Consider the following 9,230-nt stretch of genomic DNA (forward strand, 5'->3'; position numbering starts at 1 on the left):
TATTGAACAGTAACTTCATCACACCCCTGAGACATTTTCATCAGTTCATTTCCATGTAAGCACAAAGCACTAGCCATTCATCCCAACTTTTGTACTACAAATTTTTGAAATCATATTCATGATACAATAACTTCTTCAATAAAATCTAGTAATTAAAAAAAAAATCAGTAGTGGGGGCAACTGGGTGGTTCAGTCATTAAGTGTCCCATTCTTGGTTTCGGCTCAAGTCATGGTCTCACAGTAGTGAGATCAAGCCATGATTTGGGCTCTTCAATGACAGTGTGGCGCCTGCTTCTCTCTCTCTCCCTCTGTCTCTGCCCCTCCCCAGTTTGCACACGTGTGCTTTCTTTCTCTCTCTCTCTTAAAATAAATAGATAGACTTTAAAAAAAGATATATACAGTATGACTATTTATATAAAGCAAAACTAAACAATATATTACTTGGGAAAACATACCTATGTGGTTAAAAACATTTTAGAAAGCAATAATAAAAATCTGAACTATAGTTTCATTTTGAAGAGGAGAAGATGAGATTATGGAGGAATATACAAGTGTATTCAAAATTATTGTTTTGTTCTATTTATTAATGTATTTTATTGTACATTTTGTTATTTTTTTAACTGTACGAATATGTCAAATATTCCTCTGTGTACATGATCTATATCTCTAAAATAGAATAAAAACAGAGATTGCCTGAAAAAAAACAAAACAAAATAAAAACATGTTGACCTATAGCGTTCCTTTCATAACTTTTAGTTCATTTAGATATGGTGAATATTAACCTACAGTGACAATATGGGTCAAAAGTAAATTTAATCAAGAGCACACTTCAGATAAATTTGCATACTTTCATAGTACTTTATTTAATTTAAAATAATAATTTGAAAAGTATAAATTTAATTTTGTAATTTACCACTTTAACCATTTTTTTAAAGTTTTTTATTTTGAGAGAAAGAGAGAGAGAGAGAGAGTGCAAGTGGGACAGAGGCAGAGAGAGGCAGAGAGAGAGAATCCCAAGCAGGCTCTGTGCTGTCAGCTCCAATCTCACGAATCCTGACGTCATGACCTGAGCCGAATCCAAGAGTCGATGCTTAACCAACTAAGCCACCCAGGTGCCCCACTTTAACCATTCTTTTCTTTCCTTTCCTTTCCTTTTCTTTTCTTTTCTTTTCTTTTCTTCCTTCCTCCTTCCATCTCTCCCTCTCTCTCTCTCTCTTTCTGTTCTCTCCTTTCTTTCTTTTTATTACCCTCACTTGTTAACGAACCTGGGCCAGTTTACCTGTATATTGTCCCATTTATTGGATTTTTCTGATTGCTTTCATGAGCTGTATTAAATTTGTTCTTCTATTTCCTATAAGTAGAGGTTAGATGTAAAGGCTTGATTAGTTCAAATTAAGTGTTTTTAAATTTTAAGTGTAATTGACATACAATAGCCATACAGTATTCGTTTCAGGTGTACATCATAGTGATTCAACATTTTTATACATTAAGAAATGACCCCTATGATAAGTCTAGTCAACATCTGTCACCATACAAAGTTGTTATAATATTATTGACTATATTCTTCATGCTGTACTTTGCATTCACGTGACTTATTTATTATGTTGTATTTTCACTTGCCCCACTAAGCTATCCCCACTATGGTAACCAATAGTTTGTTTCCTAATCTATGAGTCTGTTTCTGTTTTGTTTGTTCATTTATTTTGTTTCTTAGAGTCCACACAGAAGTGAAATCATAAGGTAATTAGTATTTGCCTTTCTCCAACTGACTTATTTCACTTAAAATAATACCTTCTAGGTCCATCCATGTTATTGCAAATGGCAAGATCCCATTCTTTTTTTATGGCTGAGTAATATTCAATGGTATATATATTATATATATATATGTATAAATATGTAATATATATACCTTTTATTCTCTATCCATTAATCTGTTGATAGATACTTAGGTCAAGTTAAACATTTTTAACCAACATACTTTATGGGTGATGTTGTGTATTTTCTACCCCCTACCACCTAAGGAAATACATAAGACTGGTTTGTACCACCATTAATGAAGAGTTAGACCTTGCTAATCACTGGACTGAGTGAAATGATAGCTTGATCCCTCTACTGGAAAATTATATTTTTCTTCACCTTGCCACCAGGAAGTCATCTGAGTGGGGTTGCTTTGGACATACAAATGTCCAGTTCCCTATTAACCATTCACTAAATGATTAGTACCAATTAATAATCATTTTTTAATGTTTATTTTGAGGAGAGAGAGCAAGCAAGCAGGGGAGGGACAGAGAGAGAGGGTGACAGAAGATCCAAAGTGAGCTCTGCAGTGACAGCATCGAGCCTGATGTGGGGCTTGAACTCACAAAATGTGAGATCATCACCTGAGCCAAAGTCTGATGCTCAACCAACTGAGCCATCCAGGTCACCCTCCCCAATTAATAATCTTTTAATTAAGTGCTGGAAAATGATAGTTTTTCAACTATTTTCATTATGTATACCTTTATTAGCCAGTCATCTTTGATAAAGAAGAATATTCTCTCCTCAACTTGGGCAATTAAGTTTCTTTCTTTTCTTTCTTGCTTTCTTTCTTTTCTTCTTCTTTTTTTTTTAATTAAGTAGGTTCCATGTCCAACGTGGAGCTTGAACTCACAACCTTGAGATTAGGAGTCTCATGCTCAGGGTGCTTGAGTGCTCAGCTGGTTAAACCTCCAAGTCTTTTTTTTCTTTTCTTTTCTTTTTCTTTTTCTTAATTTATTTTTGAGAGAGAGAGAGAGAGAGAGAGAGAGAGAGAGAGAAACAGACAGAGTGTGAGTGTGGGAAGGGCAGACAGAGGGAGACACAGAATCTGAAGCAGGCTCCAGGCTCTGAGCTGTCAGCATAGAGGCCAATGCGGGGCTCCAACCCACGAACCGTGAGATCATGACCTGAGCTGAAGTCGGATGCTAAACCAACTGAGCCACTCAGGCACCCCAAACCTCACAGTCTTGATCTTGGCTCAGGTCATGATCTCATGAGTTCAGGCTCACATCAGACTCTGCATTCGTACTGCAGAGCCTGCTTGAGATTCTCTCTCTGTCCCTCCTCCACCTGCGTGCATGCACAAATAAATAAATAATAACATTTTTATGTTATTATTTCTCAAAATCAATAAATAAACATTAAAAAATAAATAGATAACATTAAAAAAAAGGGTATTGCATGCACTACTGATTGAGCCAGCCAGGTGACCCTCGGGCAATTTAGTTTCAATGAAATATGGTTCCTAATGAAAAGATAAGATATTTAATTCTTTCTGCTTGATTTGTAGCTATTTCAAAAGGTGAAAAATAATTTTTTTCTGGCTTTGTCTCTTTGAATACCATTTGCAGGTATGGGTTTTTAGAGATTTAGTGTGTTTCATTCAGTAGCAATTATCATTTTTTTCAGTTCTCAAATTGATTTAGCTTGATCGGTAGGAACACCTTCAAGATCAACTTCTGTGAACTTTTGACATACCTTCATCAGTGTTTGAAAGCTTCTTTGATTCCCCACACAACATGTCCTAAGTTCATCTTGTAATCTCCTTGCTACAAAAATTTAATCAGCTATTTTTCTCTGTGTTGTTATGTTTTTTAAACATATTTATAACGGCCACTTTGAAGTCTTTGTTGGTTAAATCTCAAATTTGGCTACTCTCACAGGCAATTTCTGTTCCCTGCTTTTTTCTTTTTTTGGTTCTCTTTCACTATCTCTTTCTCTGATCACACACAGCAATTAAGCTCCACTAATTGTCCACTGATAGCTATATTTTCAACAGTACTAGGGCATAAATTGCCTCACAGAGAAATCCAATCAAATTTGAGGTCCCTGAAGTTATAGTTTCTGAAGTCAGTGTTCTAACCCCAGGAGGGATGGTTCTTTCATTTTTTTTTTTTTTTAGTTTATTTATTTGTTTATTGAGAGAGAGTGAGAGAGAGAGAACGACTGGAGGAGGGGCAGGGAGAGAAGGGAACAGAGGATTCAAAGCGGGCTCCTTGCCAACAGCAGAGAGCCCAATGTGGGGCTCAAACTCAAAAACCATGAGATCGTGATCTGAGACAAAGTCGGATGCTTAGCTAACTAAGCCACCCAGGTGCCCTCAGGAGGGATCTTTCTAGGTATATCTTTCCCTATTTCTCTCTGGCATTATAGCTAGCATATATTTTAGCGTATATTGTCAATGAAACTACCAATCCCCTCTCAGTAGCCTTTTGCCACAACTTCCACTGTTTTTGAGGGTGCTTTTAGGATTGAATTTCTCCATAGTCAGTTGCAAATGAAGTCAATTCCTTCGGGGAATGATTGGAACTCACAGTTCTATAGTCTGCTTCTGCCCTTGTCAAAATCTCTGAGCCATGACTCTGGTGCTGGGGGCAAGCACAGTAGTATACTTCTGAGTGACATCTCCACTTTAAAAGCTGAGTGCTTGGTGGATGAGGGGAGGAAGCAGGCCCACATCTCCTTCATTTGCCTTTCTGCCCAGAACCCCTGCCCATGAGCCACAAGGGCAATCTGGGTCCCAGTATTCTCATCTGTACCACATCCAAGGAGTGATGGCTGGGCAGAAGAAGGGAATCCCCCACCTCTATTTTCCTGCTCTCACCCAGACCTTAGCACTGGCAACAGATAGCTGGGGGCAGAATGAGAAATGCTGGTGTGCTGTCCCTTCCAAGAAGATAGACCTTTGATTGGGAGCTGGTGTATGAGGGGACCTTTTTGTTCTTGGCTGTACCAGTTTAGAGAAGAGTTTCTGTCTCACTAAGCTGGGAGTGGGGGGACAGAGGGTGAAATTTTTTTCTCTTTCTTTTTTAAACATTTATTTATCTTTAAGAGAGAGTGCACCAGCAGGGGAGGTGCAGCGAGAGAGGGACGGAGGACCTGAAGCAGACTCTGCACTGATCATGACCTGTGAGATCATGACCTGAGCCGAAGTCAGATGCTCAACTGACTGAGCCACCCAGGCGCCCCTCTTTCTCTCTCTTTTTTTTTTTTTAATTTTTTTAACGTTTATTCATTTTTGAGACAGAGAGAGACAGAGCATGAATGGGAGAAGGTCAGAGAGAAGGAGACACAGAATCTGAAACAGGCTACAGGTTCTGAGCTGTCAGCACAGAGCCCGACGCGGGGCTCGAACTCACGGACCACGAGATCGTGACCTGAGCCGAAGTCGGACGCCCAACCGACCGAGCCACCCAGGTGCCCCGCTTTCTCTCTTTTTAAAAAATGTTTATTTATTTATTTTGAGAGAGAGAGAGAGAGAGAGAGAGAGAGAGAGCACATGAGCAGGGGGAGGGGCAGAGAGAGAGATGAGAGACAGTCCCAAGCAGGCTCCAACTGTCAGCTCAGAGCCCTATGTGAAGCTTGATCCCACAATCCCACAAATCGTGAGATCATGACCTGAGCTGAAATCAAGAGTCATTTAACCAACTGAGCCACCTTGGTGTCCCGCCCCATCTTGGCTCAAATACCACAGACTGTCACGGTTTATATAGAGTTTTAGCAGATTTTCTTTAATAACTGTTTCTTTGCTTAAGCTCTTACAGCCATTTCCAGAGATTTTAATATTGTTGTTGGTGTTTTAAAATAATTTTCACCAGTTTCCACTGAAATCTTCATGCTTTCATGCCGGAAGTGGAAACTCTAGACCATTAATATTCAATGTAATTACTGATACAGTTTAAACATACCTTATTGCTCTTTGTCCTCTATATTCTCTGTTCTCCTTCTTCATTTCCTTCTCTTCTTTTTTTATGGTTAGTTTTTAAAAGGTTTTATTTTTAGGTAATCTCTACACTCAACGTGGGGCTTGAATTTACAACCCCAAGATCAAGAGTTACAAGCTCTACCAACTGAGCCAGGTAGGCACCCCTCATTTCCTTTTCTTTTTGTTCTTTCTATTGTTACTATAATACATTTTTTTCTACTTATGTTATAAACTACAAAGTGTATCTTTATTGGGGCACGTAGCTTAGTTGGTAGAGCATGCGACTCTTGGTCTCAGGGTGGTGAGTTGAAGCCCCATGTTGGGTGTGGAGTCTACCTAAAAATACATTTCTATATTTTTAAATTTTTTATGAAAAAGTTTATTCATTTTGAGAGAGACAGAGACAACATGGGAGAGGGAGAGGCAGAGAGAGAGAATCCCAAGCAGGTTCCACAAACCCACAAAACTGTGAGATCATGACCTGAGCTGAAACCAAGAGTTGTATGCTTAACCAACTGAGCCACCCAAGTGTCCCTCTATATTTTTTATTTAAACAGTTAATTATTGGGGATCCTGCTTGGGATTCTCTCCCTCTCCCTCTCTCTCTGCCCCTCTCTCACTCTCTCACATGTGCTTGTGCACACTTTCTCTCTGTCTCTAAAAATGAATAAACAAACTTAAAAAAGATAAAATAAGGGGCACCTGGGTGGCTCAGTTGGGTGAGCGTCCAACTTTGGCTGAGGTGATGATCTTGCAGTCTGTGAGTTCGAGCCCCGTGTCAGGCTCTGTGCTGACAGCTTGGAGCCTGGAGGCTGCTTCAGATTCTGTCTCCCTCTCTCTCTGCCCCTCCCCCACTTATGCTCTGTCCCTGTCTCTGTCTCTCTCAAAAATAAACATTAACAAAAATAATAATAAAATAGAATAAAATAAACAATTATCAGGCATCTGGATGGCTCAGTCAATAGAGCATGTGACTCTTTTTTTTCTTTTGTTTTAGAACATGTGACTTGATCTGAAGTGTTGTGAGTTTGAGCCGCATGTTGGATGCAGAGATTACTTAAAAATAAAATGCTAAAAAAAATGAACAATTATCTTTTATTTTTTATTTTTAAGCCAGTTATCTTTTCAAATTTTTATTATTTTAATTTTTTATTCTTTTGAGAGAGAGAAAACAAGTGTGAGCAGGGGAGAAGGGCAGAGGGAGGGAGAGAGAGAGAAAAAAAAAAGAATCTCAAGCAGACTCCACGCTCAGCACTGAGCCTGATGAGGGGCTCCATCCTATGACTCTGGGATCATGGACTGAGCTAAAATTAAGAGTTAGACACTCAACCAACTGAGACATCCAGGTGCCCCAACAGTCACTTATCTCTTAAATATATTTACAAATTATGTATCTTTTGTTTTTATCCACATATTTACAATTTCTGGTTCTCTTTTTCATCTGGTATCATCATATTTTTGTCTAAAGAACCTTCCAAAAATAAAGAAAGAAAGAACTTTCTTAAACATTTTTTTTGGCAGATCTAAGGGTAATAAATCTCTCAGCTTTTGTTTAGCTGAAAAAGTATTTTTTCTTCATTAAAAAAATTTAATTTGGAGTCACCTGGCTGGCTCGTTTGGTTAAACGTCCCACTCTTGATTTTTGCTCAGGTCACAACCTCATGGTTTGTGAGATCAAGCCCCAAGTGGTGCTCTGTGTTGACAGTGTGGAGCCTGCTTGGGATTCTCTCTTTCTCCCTCTCTCTGCCCCTCCCCCAGCTCATGTGAGCAAGCTCTCTCTCTCAAAATAAATAAACTTTAAAAAAATAAATAAAATGCCCATTCACTTCTGTACTGATCAAAGTTGAGTTCAATTCATACTGGATTCTCTTCCCTATTGCAATAGTATATTACTGGTTAAGATCTGTTCTTACCACTTTAACTAAGTGTCTGACTTTGTTTGTCTTTGATAAGTTCTTTGACCAGGATCAACCTTCTGGAGTTTCACCCTATTCACATGCAGCTTGAGCCTATCTTCTTTGTTTTCCTACCCTAGGGGTCATAGTCCCACACTGCTTGTTAGTGCAAGGTCTGAAAATAGTTCTTTCATATATTTTGTCCACTTTTCTGGTTCTTTGTCACCAGAAGGCAAGTCCAGTACCATCTATTCCTCTGGTAGAAGTTAGAATCTCTTTTTTGATAAACTCTTTAAAAAAATTTTTTTTAATGTTCATTTTTTAAAAATATTTATTTATTTTTGAGACAGAGACAGAGAGTGAACAGGGGAGGGTCAGAGAGAGAGAGGGAGACACAGAATCTGAAACAGGTTCCAGGCTCTGAGCTGTCAGTACAGAGCCCAACGTGGGGCTCGAACTCACAGACTGCAAGATCATGACCTGAGCTGAAGTTGGACGCTTAACTGACTGAGCCACGCAGGTGCCCCAATGTTCATTTATTTTTGAGAGAGGGAGACACAGGATCAGAAGCAGGCTCTGCACGGACAGTAGAGAGCCCAATGCAGGGCTTGAATTCTTGAACCATGAAATCATGACCTGAGTTGAAGATGGATGATTAACAGACTGAGCCACTGAGGTGCCTGTAGATAAACTCTTAATCCATTTAATTTAATTAGGTAGGAATAAAAAAAGGAAAAAAAAAAGACATCATTAAACTTAAAAGGCAAATGATATTTTTTTATTGCATTTAACAGATAATTAATGTATAGAATATGTGACAGCTCTTAAAAATCCAGAAGAAAAAGGGGAGGAGCTCTCAGTCAGTAGAGCATGTGACTCTTGATCTTGGGGTTGTAAGTTTTAGCCCCACATTGGGTATAGAGATTACTTTAAAAATAAAATCTTGGGGCACCTGGGTGGCTCAGTTGGTTAAGTGTCCGACTCTTGGTTTTGGCTCAGGTCATGATCTCATGGTTTCATGAGTTCAAGCTCTTCGTCAGCCTCTGCACTATAAGCACAGAGCCTGCTTGGGATTCTCTCTCCGTCTCTCTCTGCTCCTTCTTCGCTTGTGCTGTCTCTCTCAAATAAATAAATAAACTTAAAAAAAAAAAAAGAAAGAAAGAAAAAGGGAAACAACTGCATAATAAAAGGGCAGGAACAACAGCAAGCAATTCACAATCATCAACAAATCAGATGATTAATGTTGTCACCAGCTAGACCCCAAGACCTGACCTTTACTCCCCTTTTGCTTGTACTTACTGACCTTTGCCCCATATTTCTCCTTAAGCTCTTCTTTCCAGCTTATCTTTTAACTCAGGCAAATGGAAAGCGAAAGCACCCTTGCAACAAACCTGACAAGACCTCCAGCTGGCCCAGACCACCCAGACCAGTTTGAATTTAAACCCGGACTCATGCCTGTGCCTGAAGTATCCTCTAGAATGATTGACAACTACCTTTATCTCATTATAATACTAAAATCTTTGCAGAAGGAGGGGAGCACAATCCTCATTTACATAGCATACAATGTGTGTATGTTTTCTTAAGGCTCATCTGCAATCTTATGTCCGCCTCTA

At 39.0% G+C, this 9,230-nt stretch overlaps 1 long non-coding RNA gene across 1 annotated transcript; it reads right to left on the reverse strand.

Moving 5' to 3' along the window:
- Nucleotides 1-1,265: 1,265 nt before the first annotated feature.
- On the reverse strand, nt 1,266-2,738 carry LOC122233270. Its single transcript, XR_006210813.1, has 2 exons — nt 2,499-2,738; nt 1,266-1,351 (listed from the first exon to the last, which is right to left on the reverse strand). It is a non-coding gene; the product is annotated as an uncharacterized LOC122233270 (long non-coding RNA).
- Nucleotides 2,739-9,230: the final 6,492 nt, after the last annotated feature.

This window comes from Panthera tigris, chromosome D4 (assembly GCF_018350195.1).
Source record: "Panthera tigris isolate Pti1 chromosome D4, P.tigris_Pti1_mat1.1, whole genome shotgun sequence".
Lineage (NCBI taxonomy): Eukaryota > Metazoa > Chordata > Mammalia > Carnivora > Felidae > Panthera > Panthera tigris.